Raw genomic sequence first — 21,430 nt, 5'->3', positions numbered from 1 at the left:
TAGTGTCGGAGAGGAGAAGTTCAATAACGATAATGTTTTCCTTTGAAATTACCATAAAAAGACCAGGATTCGTAAAGTCAGTTTTGATTCTATTGGATTTTAAGCTTTTAGAATGATTAAAATGTTTTTTTGGGGTTTGAAATGGTTTATTAAGATTGCTAGAAAGTTTTTGGAGGGTTTTCAAGTGAAATCAAGTTAAAAATTGAGCTTTTGAGTCCCAAAACTTGGATCTTGATTTCAATGAATGACATGTTGTTCATCTATTAAAAAAAAAAAGTCAAACGCATGAAATGAGTGCATCAATATAATGAATATGATGTATCCTGACTTTCATCCTCTAAGTAAAGTCAATTTTAATTTCAAATAAATTTCATCTAATTAGACAACATATAGATCTTTTTAGCTTGCAGAGATACATATTTAATCTAGCAATTCATAATTCATTAATTTCTCCATTATAAGTAATATTATTATTGGTACTGGAAATAATACCATCATTAAATCATAGCAATCAAATTATGTGAGACATTATGTGAAACAACACAATGACATCCAACCCTAATTTATCGATTTCACAAATTAGTCAAGATATATAAGTTTGACAAAGCTTTAATCAACGAAACCCTAATTCATCATATTTCTCCTTAAATAATATAATTTATCAACTCAATTCGAGCAATTTAAAGCTAATTAACAAAATATATAGTTAATTCAACAAAATTTTAAACTAAAAAACACCTTTAACCCTAACATAATCAACAAAAACTTAATTCATCAATTTCTCCCCAAACAATTTAATATATCAACTCAATTTATGTACTATATATCTAATTCAATAAATATCTAAAGTAACTTAAAAAACCCTAACCCTAACATAATTAAAATAAAAAATCAGCACAAAAAATATCAAATTAATAAAGGGTTGTGTGTAATATACTTGATATTGTTGAAAGTGGGTGGTGATGGTGGCACAATGTGGCTGTGGCGGCTGAATTTATGCAAAGCCATGTGGGTGAGAGGAGAGATAGACTATCATGGTAGAGAGAGAGAGAGAAACAGAGAGACTATCAAGTGGTTTGTTATGTTGAAGTGAGGGAGGTTGTTGTGGTTAAGAGAGAAACTAGAACAGTGGTAGTGATGGAAGGAAATGAGAAGGATAGGAGAATAAAATGAGAAAAAAAGGTTTTTGGCATTTTAATTGACTAGAATCGCAAATGTTGTATACAACTTGTTAAACTGTGTTATTTCTTTAATAAAGTTTTCAACTATGCTATTTATCTAATATTTTATTTCTATTGTGCTACTTTGAAGAAGAAAAAAAAGCTTCCATGTAAAGGTAATATCCCCTACACTCTATATATTGAGGAAATAAATTTTCTCCTATAATGACCACAATAACGCATTAAGAAGTATATGTTGTAAACCAATTGTTTTGATTAGAATAAAGCTCCTGTCTTTCAGGAGCCAGTAAGTTAGTTTGTTAGTACAAGTCAGTATAGCTTTGTTAGTGCTGACTATGACTTAGTCATTGTTTTGTGATTTTCTGTTTTTCTGTTACCACAATCTTCGGCTAAGAAGATGTGGTTTGTTTTCCCATAATTCCAAGTTGTAATGGCTATTTAAGCCAAAGGAATACTACTGAATAAAGTGTGAATTCACAGTTAAATTGTGCAAGATCATTGACATTTTAACAATTGGTATCAGAGCCTTTTAACAAGGCCTGATTGTGAATACAAGAGTGAAAAGAAAGATTTGAGTGAGTGTTTCTTTAAAATGACAGAATGAAGCAGCAATGGCTATGTGCCTAAGTTTATGGGACACTATGATCATTGGGCTGAACTGATGGAGAATCTGCTTCATTCCAAAGAGTATTGGAATGTTATAGATCGTGGCATCATGGTGGATGTCGTAGGAGAAGCACGGTCTTTCTCCTTAGTAGTATCAGAAAGTCGTCCACTCACTGATGTTCAAAGGAAGGAGTATGAAGAAAACAAGTTAAAAGATTTGAAGGCAAGTAATCTTTTATATCAAGCAATTGAACGAGACATGCTTGAAACCATTCTTGACAGAAGCTCATCAAAGGCAATCTGGGACTCTATGAAACAAAAATTTCAAGGCTCAACAAGGGTTAAAAGAGCACATTTACAATCATTACGTTGTGATTTTGAAATTCTTCGTATGAAGGAAGGAGAAATTATAAATGCCTACTTTGCTAGAGTTTTATCTATAGCCAACAAAATGAAGGCTCATGGTGAAAATCTAAATGAAACAATGATCATAGAAAAGATTCTTCGATCAATGATTTCCAAATTCAACTACATGGTCTGTTCAAATGAAGAATCTAACAACATGACTACAATGACTATAGATGAGCTTCAAAGCAGTCTTCTGGTGCATGAGCAAAGGATGAAAAGTCAAGGAGAAGAAGAGCAAGTTCTTAAGGTTACTCATGAAGACAAAGTAGGAAGAAGGGGACGAGGAGTTTGGAGAGGTGGCCGTGGTAGAGGAAGACAGAGTTTCAACAGAGCTACTGTGGAATGCTATAAATGTCACAAACTAGGACATTTTCAGAATGAGTGTCCTAGTTGGGAAAAGAGTGCACATTATGCTGAGATGGATGAAGAGGAAGAACTTCTACTAATGGCTTACGTTCAGGACAAGAAAACAAGCAAAGAAGAGGTCTGGTTTCTAGACTCAGGATGTTCTAATCATATGTCAGGAACTAAAGATTGGTTTATAGAGTTGGATGAGCAGTTCAGACACTCAGTCAAGCTGGGCAATGAAGCAAAACTGATGGTGATGGGTAAAGGAAGTGTTAAACTTGTGACTGCAGGACTAACTCAAGTAGTAAGAGATGTGTTTTTCATTCCTGAGCTCAAGAATAACCTATTAAGCATTGGACAGCTTCAAGAGAAGGGATTTGCTATTGTTATGAAGGATAAGGCTTGTAAAATATATCATCCTACGAGAGGCCTTATTATGCAAACTCTTATGACAGCAATTAAGATGTTTGTTTTACTAGCTACTATGATTACTCAGCCTTCAAACTGTTTAATAACAAGTATGGATGACTTATCAGAGCTGTGGCATCGTCGTTATGGCCATATGAACAACAAGAGTCTTAAAACCTTAGAGAGCAAGCAACTTGTCAAAGGCCTTCCTCAACTCAAAGCAATAAACACAGAATGCACAATGTGTCATCGTGGAAAACAACATCGAATAGTCATTCCTAAAAAGAGTCAGTGGAGAGCTTCAAGAAGGCTTCAACTAGTGCATGCAGATTTGTGTGGTCCAATCACTCCAACATCAAACAATCTAAAAAGGTACTTATTGTGCTTTATAGATGATTTCAATAGAAAGGCTTGGATTTATTTTTTAGTCGAGAAGAGTGAAACTTTTGCCATGTTTAACATATTTAAAAGCTTTGTGGAAAAGGAATCATAATGTGATATATGTTGTTTGAGGACAGACAGAGGAGGGGAGTTTACTTCCAACGAATTCAATGTGTTTTGTGTTAATCATGGCATTAAGAGGCAACTTACTGCTGCCTACACTTCTCAACAGAATAGAGTGGCAAAACGTAAGAATAGAACTATCTTAAATATGGTTCGATGCCTGCTGTTAGAGAAGGAAATGCCTAAACTATTTTGGCCAGAAGCAGTTCGATGGGGACTGCATGTGTTAAATAGGAGTCTAACTGTGGTTGTCAAAGGAAAAACTCTTGAAGAGTGTTGGAGTGGCAACAAACCAAATGTTGAGCACTTTAAAATTTTCGGCTGCATTGCAAATGTGCATGTACCTGACAGAGGGAGGACAAAGTTAGATGAGAAGAGTCATAGATGTGTGTTTATAGGTGTTAGTGAAGAATCTAAAGCTTATCGGCTTTATGATCCTAAAACCAAAATGGTGATTGTTAGTAGGGATGTAGTGTTTGATGAGAATGAGGGCTGGAATTGAAAGAAGAGTGATGATGATGTGAGTGATATCTTTACCTGGGAAGATACAGATGGAGAAATCAATGACTATAATGAGAAATCAATTGAAGGAGATGATTTATGTACAAAGGGAGATGAAAATGATATTGAAATAGGAGGTGGAAATGATGATACTGGATCAGGGGAGAATGTTGAGACAGGGGAGAATGTTGAGGTACTGGAAAATGAAGATGGTGACACTTCAAGGGAAAATGGTCTTGTTGCACCAACAAATGATAACGCAGGGGAAAATAATTCTTCTACAGGAAGAGTTAAACGAACACCTAGATGGATGGATGATTATGTTCATGGAGCTGGTTTTCCTGATGACTCAATGTGTTTTATGATACATGATGATCCAATATACTTTGATGAAGCAGTAAAACAGGAAAAATGGAGGAAAGCTATGGATTTGAAAATGGAAACTATAGAAAAGAATAAGACATGGGAGCTAGTAAGTCCACCAGAAGGGATAAAAAGAATTGATGTAAAATGGATTTTTCGAACCAAGCTGAATGAAAAGGGAGAGGTAGATAAATGAAAAGCACGCCTGGTAGTAAAAGGATATGCTCAAAGACATGGGATCGACTACAGTGAAGTTTTTGCACTTGTGGCACGTTGGGACACCATAAGACTGATATTGGCTCTAGCAGCACGAAAAGGATGGACAGTTTTCTAGCTAGACGTCAAGAGTGCATTTCTTCATGGGGAATTAGAGGAAGCTGTCTATGTGGAGCAGCCAGAAGGATATGTTTGCAAAGGAGAAGAGCATAAAGTCTTAAAACTAAAAAAGGCTCTCTATGGCTTGAAACAGGCTCCAAGAGCCTAGTACAGTAGAATTGAAGGATTCTTCATGAAGGAAGGCTTTGAGAAATGCAGTCATGAACACACACTGTTTCTTAATCATACAGATGGAGGTAAATGCTTAATTATTAGTCTTTATGTGGATGATTTAATCTACACAGGAAATGATGTGGAGCTATGTGAAAAATTAAAGGAATCCATGAAACTAGAATTTAACATGAGTGATTTGGGAAAAATGAAGTACTTTTTAGGAGTAGAAGTTCAACAGAGCTGTGAAGGAATACATCTATGTCAAATGAAGTATGTTGGGGAAATTTTAGAAAGATTTGGAATGGGAGGCTGCAATCCGGTAAAAAATCCTATCATGTCAGGCACGAAATTGATAAAAGATGGTGGAGAAGACAGTGATAATTCAACCTTGTTCAAGCAAATAATTGGCAGCTTAATGTATCTATCAGTGACTAGACCTAACATTACTTTTGTCATTTGCATGTTAAGCAAATTTATGGCAGATCCTAAAACCTCACATATGGTAGCAGCAAAGAGGGTTCTCAGGTATGTGAAGGGAACTACCAACTTAGGAGTGTTTTATAGAAGAAGTGCAGAGAATTCTGAAGATGATCTCAAAGTCTACACTGACAGTAACTATGTTGGCGATGTAGAGGATAGGAGAAGCACGTCTAGTTATGTTTATTTTCTAAGTAAAGGAGCAGTTGCATGGAGCTCAAGAAAGCAACCAATGGTGACACTCTCCACAACCGAAGTAGAGTATGTAGCTGCTGTTGCATGTGCATGTCATAGCATTTGGATGAAAAGAGTGCTCAACAGTCTTAGTTTCTCTTTCTGTAAGTGTGTTAAGATTTTTTGTGACAATAGTTCCACTATAAAGTTATCAAAGAATCCAATTCTCCATGGAAGAACAAAACACATAGAAGTGAAATTTTGTTTTTTACATGATTTGGTAAAGGAAGGTGTTGTAGAATTAATTCATTGTGGTACTCGTGAGCAAGTGGCAGACATCATGACAAAACCTTTGAAGTTGGAATCATTTACAAGGCTACGTGATCTGTGGGAGTGCAAAGTATCAAGAATATAAACTGACTTGTTATCAAGTATAGTTTAGGGGAGGATATGTTGGAAACTAGTTGTTTTGATTAGAATAAAGCTCCTGTCTTTCAGGAGCCAGTAAGTTAGTTTGTTAGTGCAAGTCAGTATAGCTTTGTTAGTACTGACTATGACTTAGTCATTGTTTTGTGATTTTTTGTTTTTTCTGTTACCACAATCTTCGGCTAAGAAGATGTGGTTTGTTTTCCCATAATTCCAAGTTGTAATGGTTATTTAAGCCAAAGAAATACTACTGAATAAAGTGTGAATTCACAGTTAAATTGTGCAAGATCATTGACATTTTAACAGTATACTAGTTTTATTTGGAATATAATAAAACAAAATCTTATGATTATAAAATCTATAGTTTTACTTCTGAATCATCTCGTGTCATTTATACTGGTTTTATTTGGAATATAATAAAAAAAAACATGTTAATATTGTAGATGCATTTTTGAGTATTATGATATTTTTTTAATTAAGACAAGTAAACATATTATTTAAGTTTAATAAAAAAAATTAAAAAAATATATGAATTGATAAACCGAAAAAAAGTTGTTAATGTTAATTAAATACTAAATTGAAAAGCTAAATTTTTTCCCTAAAAGTAAAAGACATGCATATGCAAATATCTAACTCTATTTTTTCTTTTTAAATTTTGACATTTTCAATCTATTTTCACCTAAACCCTCCTTATAAAACATCTTTATAGTGTCAATGAAATAATTTACCAACTCAAAACACCCTAAATAATTTAAAAAATACAAAATCGATCCAAAACAAATTCTCTCTCAACTTTAATGCACTTTCCTCAACAAGATGAGGCTTAATAAAAATAAAAGGTCAAAATAAAAAAAGGAGAAAAAAAAAACATAAAAGGATTCAACCAAAAAATGAGGATGAAGTTAATTTTTCTTTAACAGATGAAAAATAAAATAAAATTGAGAGATGCTTCACTTTTAATGTAAACAATGAAGCAACTTTCAAATATTTTACTGTGTACTATAATTAACATTGTACCAATGCTATTTTACGGGTCTTTTTAAAGTTAAATTCTAACTTAAGAGAAGGAAATGTATGATATAGATGGTTTTTTTTTAAAATGAAAACAATAGGGTGTTGGTTATGCTTAATAAAATAAATTAAGAAATAAATAAAATTATAAATAAAAAAGGCTTTAAGGCTAATTAAATAATAAAGAGAGAAGATTCTTCCTAGTACATTTTATTTTACATCTTTTAATTTAATTTATGCCAGTGGTTAATCCTCATTACTAATATCAAATGATTTTTATTTTTATAACCGCACCATTAAAATATAATTCATTTATATAAAATATAAGAAGGAAGATTTACATAAAAATTATAATAATCTCTTTGAGCATTCTATTTTTTTTTTATAAAAAAAACATTTTAAAATATAAATCACAATTTAAAAATATTAAGCCATACAATTTAAAAAGTAAAAGAGAGGATATTAATTAATATTTAAGTGGAAAAAAAAAGAAAAAAAAAAGAGGTTAATTATTGTTGGGCTTGACAAGCGAGGCACACATGCCTAGCGAGCCATTAAAGAGCCTAAGCGTGCTTGACTATGTTTATTTTCTTCTTTTAAGGGAATAGATGACAAGTCGGTTGCTCTCATTGTTTTCTAATAGGAGAGATGTTAACTGCAGTGGAAAATAACTTGTCACTTGGTCAACTATTTTCCAAACATATCTTGTGAGTGAAAAGTAGGGTCTAAGTAGGGTCTAAATTTATATTTCATATATATATATATATATATATATATATATCAAAGTTGATCCTCCTTTTAATTTCTATTTGTAATCACAATTAAAGTTTGATTTTGCTAATGCACAGTTAATCTTTGAATGTTGCTCAAAATTATGTACACGACAGATAATGTAAAATCAAATAAATGTAAAAAAAACTATGGCAATGTAACATGGGGGATGAAATTAAAAAGGTAAAAAATTCAATGACCAAAAAAATGCATTATTCAAAATAAATATTGCAATCCAGAGTGAGCTATAATACAATGCTCACCTCTTCTAATTTACTCTATAATATAAATACATTAGTCGGTTTTAGAGTTTATTATTGAATTGAGATTTTCTTATTCTTTTTTACACTAACCATTACATTTGTTAAAATTTAATTTTTAAATTTAATGAAAGGATATGATTTTTAATACATGCTAAAATGCATTTTATTTCTTTTTTAAAGATAACTTGACAGTAAATAATATTTTTGGATCAAAGTAAGATTAAATTTTAATATGGACAATATTAAGAATACATTTTTCACATTAATTTTATATTTTTACTTTTTTTAAAAAAAAAATTCTATCAGATAAAAAAGAATGTAATCCTTTGATTGCCCTGCTAAGTTTTTAGAATCCTTTCATGCTGATATTGTGCAATGTAAATGTCCAAAAAATACCAACTTCTTAGGATCCTTTCATCGCTAATTAAAATAATAATAAAAAAAACCCCAAGTCTACTAAAAACGTTATTGGAGCTCCTCTTAGTAATTAATGTGAATTACAATAGTAATTCATTATGATTTTTTTATTATTATTATTTGGTTCTTTGATTTTATTTTATTTTGGTCACTCAAACTTTTTTTAATTTGATAATTTAATATTTTGTTAATCTATGATTGGTCTTGACGATGTATTTTCTATGCATGTGTAGGATTATCTTGTAATATTGAAAAAATATTTTGTTTCTTGGTGTGATAAGATAAAATTTAATTTCATTGGTTTAAAATATTAGAAGTTTGGAGACCAATACTAAATCTTTAACAAATATTTAACCCATTTTTTCCTATCATTAGAGACTTATTTACATGGGTAGATAAATTATTTTTGGTTAATATGATCATTTTACATTGATGTTATTTGAGAGGTTTGTCTTGGTTGTCTAGATATGGTGATCTCATAATATTGAGAAAGAATTCCAGCAAAATAAAATAAAATTTTATTGATTTATCAAACAATTAAGGTTAAAAAGACTAAAATTAAAACTAAAATAAATACGAGGACTAAAGTGAACGGGCATGTAGGACATTGTTAGCACGTGTAACACATACACCAGCATATTAGTTAAGCTGTCGTGTAGCTTTTGCAGCTTTCTTTGGTCACCAAATTCAATCTTTTACAGTAAAGTTGGAAGCGCCTCAACAAGTCCTTTCCTTTGGAGCAGTGCATGGCAACGTGGATTGATGGGTTGCCTCCTGTTTCTTTCTTCTTCTTTTTTCTTTTTTCTCTCTTTTCCTTGATTTCCACTATGACTCATCCAAAATAGCAAGGTGGAAAGTTATTTTGTTTTTATGTTAAATTTGATATTTATTTATTTAATTGTTATTTATTTTATTTTGGTTTTTTTGTTTTAAAAAAATTCATCGTTTAATATTTAGTTGATTTAGAGTTGGGTCTTATAACTTTTTTTACTTGACTTCTAGGGGTAATTTTAATTTTATGACTCAGGTCACGAGTGTAGAAGGTTGACTCAGATTGACATCATTTTCATTTTTTTTTAAATTGATTATTTTTATTTTATTCTTCAACATTGTATTGGGTAGAAATCAGGCTTTATAGTTTTTATTGTTTATTTTTTTATAAGGTTATCTCAGTCTCATAACTTGAATCATAGGTTTAGAGCGCCAGTTATCTCGAGTCCTTTTGCCCTCTTGTGTTTTTTTATCAATCTTTTTTAATTTTGTCCTTCAACGTACGGTTGATTTGAGTATTTGGCTTCTTAATTATTATTTTTTTGTCTTTTATTGGATTATTATGTTCTTATAACTTGAGTCGCGAGGTTTAGCCGACTTGCTTGAGTTGACTCATATCTTTTTATGGATCCTTCTTTTAAAATTGAATTTTTTTTTATTTCCCTTCATTCAATATTTTGTTGGTTGCTATTTTGTTTTTTGTTTTTTATATTAATTTCTATTTAGTTCTTGCATTGTTAACAAATAAGATTCTAGAAAACTTTTGAGAATATTGAGAAGGAGTCTTTCCAAAATATTTTCAAGCATTCTTTTTGTACATGCTATTGGTATCCATGTTTTTTTAATTAGTTTGATTTATTATGGTTGTCTATTTTTTTTATCATAATTAAATAAAACTTGCTTATCAAACCTAATTGAATCAACGACTTAAATAATAAAATTTTCTTGTTTTTTAAAAACAAGCCAGTAGTGCTTGAACTTAGTATTATTATTATTTTTTGCGTACTTAACCATTGTGTAGTATGGACTATCAATTTAGTATTATACTCGGTATAAATACCCGAAAATAACATCGCCTCAAAAGTTTTTGTTAGACCCGTGAACACTAATTCAAGTGGGTGCCACTTATGAGTCTTGGATATGGCAGCCAAGCTAAATCCAAAAGTTTTAGATTCAATAGCAATGTCAGATCCAACATGTAAAAGCAGTTTTTGAAATAAAAAATAAAAAAAATAATGCCACTTCTAGTCCTCTCAATATCTACATTGTAATTTAACATAACAAACACTTTATATTTCCAATATAATTTACAGTTATATACACAATAATAGCACAATAATTTTTCTATATATTTTAAAGTATAGATAATGTGATTCGCATTCATCACCTTAAAAGTAGTAAAATATTTGAGTGAGACGAGTGCAAGTCGCAGGGTGCTGCCTGTGGGACTGCAAGTGTAAAGAACTGTGCTTGTCACCCCCCAAATATTGTACTGCAAGTATAATATTAATTAACGGGGAAAAAAGATAACGGACGTACTTTCCATTGCCTCCAGTTTTGCATAAAAAAATTGTGTACTTGATAATGTAATTTATGCTGATTTTTAAAAGTATTTTTTATTTTAAAAAATATAAAAATAATTAATTTTTTATATTAAAATCATCATAAAACATTAAAAAAATTAATTTAATATTTTTCATGTTAAATATATTTTTAAAACACATTCAGTTAAAACACAAGGCATGCCCCCATATTTGCAGATCCATCACATTTAATATCACCTATTCAGCAGGGCATCATCAGGGCTCTTGGTTCGTTCTTCACCATTACAATTTGCAATTTTTTTCCTTACTCGAGCACTGCCATGGGAGCTTATATGCAACTGGTTAGACAACGCAAACGTAATGCTATTTTACTCTTTCCTCCATTACATGATCTACATTATGTTTATTTTTTCAAAAAAAAAAAAGTCAAATTAAAAAAAAATCATAAATATAAATAACATAAGTGTTTATAATTATATCTGCGGCTACTAACATATTTTGACATTTCGTGCTCTAACATGCATGGGTTTCATGACAGCGTCTTTGTGTGCTGCACACGGACTGGATGCAGGTTCATCTTTAACCATTATCCCTCAAGGTTTTCCTAGATTTGTAAGAAGAGATTCTCAAGATTATATATAAAATCTGCACCATTGCTAATTATTTGACAAGACACAGATGCAAGATTCAGACCGAAGACAGATTGGATTAACGACACATGTAGTGATTTTGGTTTATCTTCTGTATATTCTTCAGGTTGGAACACAATCATAACAATGCCACAGATCTCTCTATCCATGCACATGCGTATGCATGTTAGCATGCTAGATTCATCGACAGAAACAGCCGAAAAGCAACAAGGTTACATGTGAAAGTATGAGCATGTTTGTCTGGTAAGCATGCATGGCCACAAGGTGTGCCTTCAATTCCATGTGGCATGATACAATTGTTAATTCTCCATTTCCCATTATTGATCAAAATGCTTTACTCGTTATAAGCTCATCGCAGGTGACTAAATAAAACCCACAACCTAAGAACATTGCAGTACACGAAATGTGGCAGATATTCGAGAGGAGCCCTCCATGTTTCGAGAAGATGTCAGCATCCAAAGCAACCTGTCATGCATTCTTTGTAGCTTAAACATCATTTAATGCCAACAAAGAATCAAAACCATGATATCATCCTTGTATATGAATTGTGAGCTGTGCTTGAAAAGTAGCTACAGGATAACCTCTCCACTGTCTTTTTGTCTACTGTTACTGCCATTATGTTATCAGACACTTCCCAATGATAATGTTACTGTTGGAATTTGTTTTATAAAATACAGGTTAATTAGTATATTTGAGGTGAAATTAAAAGTGAAGTATATTTACTTTTAGAGTTACAATTTTGTTAAAAATTATTCTTTAATAAAAGGTTTTTTAACATAAAATGATAACATGATTAAAATAAATTATTAATAAATAAAAAGTTAATATAAAAAAAACCTTAGTGTGAGAGCTAGCCTTATAAGATGCTACTTAGAATTATCCTTACTAGGAAATCTATAGTTTGTGAAAGTTTGGGTAAGAGAATTTTTTGTGCTAGTGGAAGTCGCATCACCTCTAATGCACCTTATCTAAAATAAGTTACATTGTTGATTAATTGTTTTTTAGGTCATGTTTTTATCTATTAATCTTGTCTAAGATTTAAGACAGATCTCCTTTCGTGAATAAATATTTATCTTATCGAGTTAAATCATAATTGTTTTATAATCTAAATTTTAGTATCATATTTATTTTTAATTTTTATATCTTTAATACCTAATGGTATATTTTAAAATGCAGTTTTATACCCTAAAATATTAAAATTTATAATTAAATTCTAATACTCTAATATTAATTAAACAAATTAATAGTTTTGGGATTTTTGGTATTTTCCCTGCCCCAAAACACTACAGCCTGATCAGTAACCCAGCTATACTTCGAGGGATTTCAACCATGGCTGGATTACCAGACGCTGAGAAGAACTTTCAATAAGTATGGTGAGGTGACTTCACTGTTCATATACCGTAGGAATCATCAAAGAAATTGGGGATTCGGTTTTATTTCAATGAAATTGACTACTACAACAAAAAAAACCCCAGTTCTTCAACTCAGCAATATGTGGTTTGTTGCGAGCAAATTTGAAGCGAATAGAGGAATCATCGGCAGGACCAAAGCCAAACAGCCAGAGCAACAAATCAGTTGAACGTGTTCCTGTACCTATTAAACAACGAGACTCAAGAAGTTATACAACGGTAGTGCAAGCAGGAAATACAAATGACCCTTCTTCTGCAGTCGAGGAGTTCAAAGAGGTCAGTGATAGTCCATCTCTATCTGTGCAATTGATCATTCATGACCCCACTGAGGAGGATGTTGCGTGGATGAAAAATAGCCAACTGGGAGTTTTGAGTGAAGGAATCGATTATCAAGAGATAAATCAAGCTTTGATTTTTTGTTTATTCTTACGATGATATGATTGGAGCTTTTGAATTGAATATAGCACCATGGGGTGTTTGTTTTGATGAGTTAAGACCTTGCATTGTGATAGATGGTCCTTTAGACCGCTTTGCTTGGATTGAAGCCACTGGCTCACCAATCATTGGCTGGAATGTTACTAGCATCGACAGGGTTCTCCTGGATTATGGCAGAATCATTGGATTTGATCAAATCAATCTGTGATATAGCAGTCTTCGATTGAATGGAACTGATTATCTCTTGTTAATATACAGGAACTCAGTACACTTCATTTTCCAGTTTTTGAAGCTATAAAATATGATATGAAGGCCTTCAATCTAATGAGAGGGGAAGAAGATGATGATCAGAGTCCAGTAGTGATGGAAAGAGAGACAGCCGTTAGAAGTAACAGAAAGGCTATGACAGAGGAGGTGATTGATTGCTGGATAAACATATGGGATATGCGATCAAGAGATGCAGCCATTACAGACGTTATATTGAGATTCAAATTTCTCAAGCAGCTGTTAGTTCAAATCACAGAAAGGATCGAGCTCTCAGCAACTGGAAAGGGCCCATCGGATGTTGTTGTGGTGAAGGCCCAAACAAATATATAGGACCTACCGAGGATCAGTGTTTCTTGCTACCATGGAGCCAACAAACTGATTCTAATATTAATAATCAAGCGCGCTTACATCTAATGGTCCTTGCAAGGAGGAGGAAGGAGACAAGAGGTTCGCGGCTCCCGACGGCAGCGTCCAGCAGCTGAATGATGATCACCGGATTCTCTTGACTCTGAAATTAAGCATGGAAGTAGTCTTCGTTACATTCATAATTACAAATTTGTAGCAGCTGCACTCTATTCAAGATCAAATTCTCTGTTTTGGAGATGTTCAAGATTTGACAACTTTGGCGGTGGAAATACAAAGACAGGTGGATAGGGAGATTGAGGATTGGACTGCAGCTCAATAATTGCAGATTGACGCTCGACATGGTAAGGTTTTTATGAATTTACATACGAAGGATTCTTTCTGGAATAGCTGCGGATTGTGTATGTTTGTCCAGGGCTTTCAGGAATTTTATTAACTCTTGTAATTTACTAGAGGATCCCCTGCTTTTAGGTAACACTTAAAGAATGTGGATGAATATAAGTATTGATTGTTTTTTAAAGAATTTTTTTATATAAATAAATTAAATTAATATGTATTTTTTATTTTTAAAATATTATTTATGAGATTAATATATTAAGATAATTCAAAAAATTATTATTATTATTATTTTTAAATCAAATCCTCAACCTCCATTTAGAACACAATTGGGGGGTGAAGATTTAGATTGGTTTGAAAGCTTGCATACTTGGCTGCAAAGTTCAAATTGTAAAATGGTAGAGAATCTGAGAATCAGGAAAAGAAATTGTTACAAATACAAAGCAGCATTCAGAAACTAGAAAAGAAAAAGGGAAGATAGACAGCTTACACAATTTGAAATAAATGAATTGCAACGACTCAATTCAGAGCAGCGAGAGGTCGCCAAATATGTTGAAGCGATATGGAGCCATAAATCACGACAAATATAGTGCAGGCTTGGCGCAAAAATATAAAATTCTTTTCAAGACTGCTTGCTAAAAATATGGCAAAGGGTCTCATGGCTTCAGTAAACTTAATTTTATTCAAGTAAGACAATTAGAGCAAGAAATCACGATGAGGTCAAGCAAGCAGTTTGACATTGTGATGGATTGAAGGCAGCAGGAACCAGGACTAGATGGATTTACATTCATATTTTATAAAAAAGGTATTCTTTATAGGGTGAAGGTGGATTATAAAGGGAAAAACATGAGTTTTTAATGAAGGTGGATTGTGAGTTCTATTTACAAGCGCAACAATAGGGTTTTTCAAAGGAATTGATTGTGGGAATAATACATATTTAAGTCATTTATACTATGCAGATAATACATTGGTATTTGCTCTCAATGATTTCACTTTATTACTTAATGTTAAAAGAATCTTGAAGTGGCTTGAATTGATATCTAGGTTAGATTGAAGGTTAATTTCTATCAAATGTAATATCCTCAACCATTTACAAATCAAATATAATTAATAAGTCGTATCTTTTCATTTAAACCGACAAAATTTAATTAATTATATGTACCTCAATTATAAATCAGGGTATTTGTTTTTATTTTCAACAGAGTTTTTCCTATACTTTTGCATACCAAATTATCAACATTGTCTCTTGTATTTACCAAATATCAACTTCCTTTCATTATATCTTGATCTAATTATTCTAGATCACATCTCAACCGATGTCATTTTCTTTAAAATACCACTTTCACACAACTACATCTATTTACACAATTACATACAATTATTTTATAGAAGATTTATAATTAACGACTAAGAACATATAAAAAGATTCAAAAGTTCATAACAACACAAGCCCATACTATTAAACACACACACACATTATTCAAAAGAGAAAGATCTACTTTACAAGCCCAACACACTATCACTACTAGAAATTCGCTTAATAGCAACAGATTTACTGACGAAATATTTATGTCGGTAATTTGAGGTCGAACTTACCAACAAAACTTTTTCCGTTCGTAATTCAGTCGGTAACTACGGACGGAAAAATTTAGTCGATAGTTACCGACTGAATTACGAACGGAAAGTTCAGAATAAAAAAAAAGACGGTTCGCTGACGTTGAGATTTTTGCAGGTGATTTTTGCCAACGAAATCACTGAGGGATTCAAAACAGCAACTTCGTATGGTGATTGTGATCGGTTCATTGTTTAAAATGCCAACGGAATTACCGAGGGATTCGTATGATGACGTGTCAATTTTTCTGTCAGAATAGCTGACGGACTCACCGATAGAATATGTCCGTCGGTGAAACCGTCGAAAAAAGTTAATATATGCCCACTCTGCCGACCCTCTCCTCCCCTATTTCTCCTTCTTCTTCCTCATCCCAACTCTCCCCATCTGCAAACAACCACCCCCCCAAAAAAAATCTCCCTCTTCTCAGCACAACAAGTTATATTTCTTGAAGTTTTGTGGTTACAGTATCCATGTTTTTGATTTACCGATGGATTTTATCAATTTTTTTCAAGTAATTTCTATCTTTTTAAATTTAACATTGAAATGTCAATTTTTTTTTTTTTTAGTATATGTATTTTGTTAGTAGATGTACATGTTTTATTGTTATTTCTCAAACAAACTTGTAGTATATGAATGTATAATTTTATACTTGTTATGGTTTATTTTAGATTTTGTAAGATTTTATTTCTTTGTAAATTGTTAAAACTTTATGGAATTACTGAATTACATGTGATGTTTTGAAATAATTTATAGTTTGCTTAATGGGTCCGTTTTAAGTTTTATCAATGGTATTGTGGAGTTGTAATTTCTGTAAATTTATATATATTAATTTGTATGTACGTTGATAAATGAAAATGAATATTTAATATTTATGAGAAGTTGTGATTGGTTTGTTGGATAATCTTGAGGTGAACCAATATTTTTACAAGTTTATTTACCTAACTTAGTTAATTAATACATGTTATCATCATAATTTTATAGAGGTTCGATATAAATCATGGATGATCGTTCATGGATGTATCGAGATTCACCCCAAGGATTGCGGACGATGGATTATTGTAACGGGGTTCAGGGTTTTATTAATTTCGCAACATCTATTCCCAAAAATTTTACTAGAGGTGGCATTAGGTGTCCTTTGACACAACCAAAAGATTGATGTCTTCTTCCAAGTGCAGGAGTGTCGAAATAATAAATAACCTAGCAAGACCGGGGTCGAACCACAAGGAGATTAATTGTATAAATTATAGACAACAATAATACAACAACAACAACAACAATAATAGTAGTAGTAATAATAATAATAATAATAATAATAATAATTATAAAGAAGAAGAAGAAGTTGATGAGAACTTTGAGATGAAAGATTAATGTAAGGATTAAACAATTATAAAAACAAATGTCAAGGTTAGAGGATCCACGAATGATATTTCAATTAAGTATAGTATAAACTCTTATTACTAAACTGAAAACCACAGACAAAGGAGGTTCCAATCGAATGATTTGTCATTAATATCTCATTATAAATTGTTAATATGATCATATTAATTATCTTATTTATGTAACATCAAACTTTTAAATATTGTTAGGAATTCATGATGCTAACTTATATTAACAACAAATCAAGTTCATTTCATAGCACAAGTGTAGGTAATACCATACGGTTGGGCTATGAGAGTGCCAAGCATTTGTTGTCCAAGTGTTATACAACACAAATCTAGATTAACCATTTAACAAGCAAGGTATTAAGAATTAGTAAGATAAAAAGATAAGACATGTTAATATTAAACATTAAGGTCCATGTTGAGTTTACACCATACTTATTCTTACACCATTAGTGTAACCTTTTCATCTTGATATAATAAACTTAGCTAAACACAATGAAGAAGAGAAACATAAATAAACAAAAGAAGAACATAAATAAGATATAAGTTAATTAAGGAAAGGAAATGAAAAGCATAAACAAGATATTAATGACAGCAAAACTTAAGAATTACAAAAAAAATATAAAGAGAGAGAGCAAGAACAAGTTTTTGATCTGAACAACTAAGCCCCTAAATGCATGACAAATGCCTTCTTTTATAGGCCAAAATTTAAAACTATTGATTTGATGACTTATTGTTGAGTGGGTGGCTAACTCTTGACTTGGTGAAAATCCTTATCTTCTTGTCTGAATAAAACGTCATTGCTAGCATTAGAACTGGAACCACCTGTACCATGGAAGTTATGGGAAATTGTCTTATCTTTCCAGGGAAAAAAAATTGAGGTCATTTGAACTTCTAGAACTCGAGATATGAGCTGAACACTGAACAGTGTCTGAGCTATAGGACATATTCAGACTTCTCTATTGTTGCTATAATTTGGACTTGAAAACAACATTTTTAAATCTTGGACTCCACATGAAAGTTGTAGGCCTATGTCTTACCGGATCTGTCCAAAACTTTGAGGTTATTTGGACATCTAGAACTCGAGATATGACCCAATTACCGAACAGTATTCCAATTTGGATTGCACCAACATCTCTTTTCTAAGTTTGGCCCTCTCTTTGTCCTTTCATTTTCAATATTTAAACTCATTAATCAATCCTTTCATTTATGTGATAGGCGTGCATTTAAGATGAACATTTACCATAAATTAAAGATATCTTATATTATTAGGTATGTTATTATAAAACATGCTTTAGTTAAGGAGTTATTGATACTTCAAGTGCAAAATGATGATATAAAGCCTTGATAAAAATGCACTTTTAAGTACTAATCATCCATGCAGGAAGTATCAAAATAAAAATTATTTGCATCTAGATGTTGTAATGATGGATCTTCTACACAAACAGTTTATGGAGAATTACCAGTGTTGGTATGCACATGGAGAAGTATTTGTTAGTAACAGGAGAATGGGAGAAAGGGTGGTTGGGTCAACTTCTAGTGCTAGCAATGTGCATGATGCGGCAAATGACAACACAAATCCTTACAAAAATATGGTTATGGATGCAATGAGAATGAATCAAGGTAATGTCAGTCAATATCCAATCAAAGAAGAACCTAATGCAGATGCAGCTAGGTTTTTTTATTTGTTGAAAGATTCTGACAAACCATTATAGGATGACTGCATAAACCATAGTAAATTATCGATCGTAGCATAGGTGTTCACCATCAAATCAGATCACGAGTTGAGTGAAGCCGAGTATGACAAAATTATTGAATGGGTGAGACGAGCATTTTACCAGAAAGGAATAGGCCGAAAGAGAACTTATATGTTGTGAAGTCCATGATTAAACCCCTTGGTTTAGGATATCGAAAAATTAACATATGCCCTAACTTCTACATGTTATACTACCTTGAAAATGCTGAGATGATTGAGTACATGACATGCAGGTATTCCCGTTACAAACCCAGAACTGGTAGGGAAAAGACTCTAGTGGAATATAAAAAACTTAGATACTTCCCAATCACACCTAGAATGTAGAGGTTATTCATGTCTTCAAGGACTACTAAGCACATTACATGGCACCAAGCACATGATGTGGTTAATGGAGTAATGGTGCATCCTTCTAACAGTGAAGCGTGGAAACTCTTTAACAATGTACATCCTCACATTTCAACTGAATCAAGGAATGCGTGTCTTGGGTTGTGTATAGACGGATTCAATCCATTTAGGTAATTTTCTGCTCCTTATTCTTGTTGGCCGGTCATACTCACAGTTTATAACTTGCCACCGAGAATGTGTATACAACCAGAGTTCATATTTTTATCTATTGTCATACCCGGTTTAAGCAGCCTGGGCCAAAATATAGATGTTTGTCTTCGACCATTAATTGATGAGTTGGTGCAATTGTGGTCCTCCAGAGCTTTAACTTATGATATATCGAGAAAACAAAATTTTCTTATGAGGACGGCTTTAATGTGGACTATCAATGATTTTTTTAGCTTATGGAATGTCAATACTGCATGGAAAACAACAAGGCATTTACACTAGCAAACGGAGGTAAAGCTTCTTTTTTTTACTGTCACTGTCGCTTCTTGCCACTTAATCATAGGTATAGAAGAACAAAAAATATTTCTTTATTGGTAGAGTTGAAAAAGATGTTGCATCCCCTTGCCTTTCTGGTGAAGAATTGCATGATGTTGTATCAGAGTGCGGTAACATTGTGTTTGGACTTCAATCAGGTAAGAAAAAGTTTTCTAGTTTTGGTTTGACCCATAATTGGGTAAAGCGAAATATCTTTTGGGAGCTTCTTTATTGGAAGATCAATCTCCTCCGCCATAACCTTGACATCATGCACATTGAAAAGAACATGTTTAAGAACATTTTCAACACCGTCATGGATGTGAAGGGGAAGACAAAGGACAATATCAAGGCTAGACTGGATATAGCTTTGTTCTGTAACTGTAAAATTATAGAATTGGTTTATGATGAGTCACGGGTCGTAAAACTAAGAGCAAGCTTCGTGCTAGAAAAAAACGCACAACTACTAGTCTACAAATGGCTTAAGAGTTTGCTTTTTCCGGATGGACATGCCTCGAATATATCAAGGCTGGTTAATATAGAGGACTGCAGATTGTATGGAATGAAGAGTCATGATTGCCACCTTTTTATGCAAACACTAATCTCATTAGCTTGTTGTGATGTTGCCAAAGGGAATATGGGATGCACTCATGGAGATCAGTCATTTCTTTAGAGATATATGCTCCAGCAAGTTAAATGCTGAGCATATTGAGAGGCTTGAAACAAATATCATCAAGATACTATGCAAACTTAAGATGATATTCCCTCCATTATTTTTTGACTCAATGGAGCATCTCCCTATACATCTACCGTTCGAGGGCAAAGCTGGAGGACCGGTCCAGTATAGATGGATGTACCGCATTCGAACGGTTAGATATTACAGTTGCAATGTAATTCATATATAAAAGTATTTTCTATGTTTTTCTTAATTGAAAATACTTGATTAATTCAATTCAGGTACATGTTTAATCTCAAGAAAAAGGTTAAGAACAAGGCGCATGTTGAGGCTTCGATATGTGAGGCCTATATTGTTGAGGAGATCTCAACATTTATCTCATACTATTTCGAACTTCATCGAAGAACGAGAATCAATCGCGTTCCATGACATGATAATGGTGTTGAAGTGCCTTCCAGTGGGAACTTGTTAATATTCTCCAATCCTGGACAACCCACACCTAAAAATGCCGTAAAAGGAAGATATTTATCGGAAATAGAGTTCAAACAAACATACAACTATATTCTATTTAACTGTGATGAGCTGAGACCTTTTATTCAGTAAGTTTATATATATGTAATACTAATTAAATTTTTTTCAGTAATATACTATTAATTATATATTTTAATATCATACACTCATTATCACTTACAGGCAACATCGATAATATTTGCTCTCCAATAACTCACAGCTGACTGAATCTCAAATCTTTCAATTACAAGATGAACAATTTGCCACATGGTTCAAAACACATGTAAGCACTATCATAAACTCATTCTAACTTGCAAAATTACTATATGTATGCATGTTATTACGAGATTCTCATTCATTTACTGTTTATTAATGTACATTACATACAAGTTTTATCAAATGGGAAGGAGTGTGCCTAAGTCATTGTCTTCACTAAGCCTGGGGCCTGAAAGAAAAGTTAAGTGCTACAACAGGTATTTTGTCAATGGATATGTTTTCCATACTAAAG

The sequence above is a fragment of the Populus alba genome, chromosome 18 (genome assembly GCF_005239225.2).
Source record: "Populus alba chromosome 18, ASM523922v2, whole genome shotgun sequence".
Taxonomy (NCBI): domain Eukaryota; kingdom Viridiplantae; phylum Streptophyta; class Magnoliopsida; order Malpighiales; family Salicaceae; genus Populus; species Populus alba.
This window is presented reverse-complemented; position numbering follows the sequence as displayed.